Raw genomic sequence first — 377 nt, 5'->3', positions numbered from 1 at the left:
ATCCATCCATCATCCATCCATCATCCATCCATCCATGTGTTCAGACTGCTGAAAACACCTGTCTGTTCATCCATCCATCATCCATCCATCATCCATCCATGTGTTCAGACTGCTGAAAACACCTGCTTGTTCATCCATCCATCATCCATCCATCCATGTGTTCAGACTGCTGAAAACACTTGTCTGTTCATCCATCCATCATCCATCCATCATCCACCCATCATCCATCCATCCATCCATGTGTTCAGACTGCTGAAAACACCTGTCTGTTCATCCATCCATCATTCATCCATCATCCATCCATCCATGTGTTCAGACTGCTGAAAACACCTGTCTGTTCATCCATCCATCATCCATCCATCATCCATCCATCCATG

The sequence above is a fragment of the Austrofundulus limnaeus genome, unplaced genomic scaffold (genome assembly GCF_001266775.1).
Source record: "Austrofundulus limnaeus strain Quisiro unplaced genomic scaffold, Austrofundulus_limnaeus-1.0 Scaffold1085, whole genome shotgun sequence".
NCBI lineage: Eukaryota > Metazoa > Chordata > Actinopteri > Cyprinodontiformes > Rivulidae > Austrofundulus > Austrofundulus limnaeus.
This window is presented reverse-complemented; position numbering follows the sequence as displayed.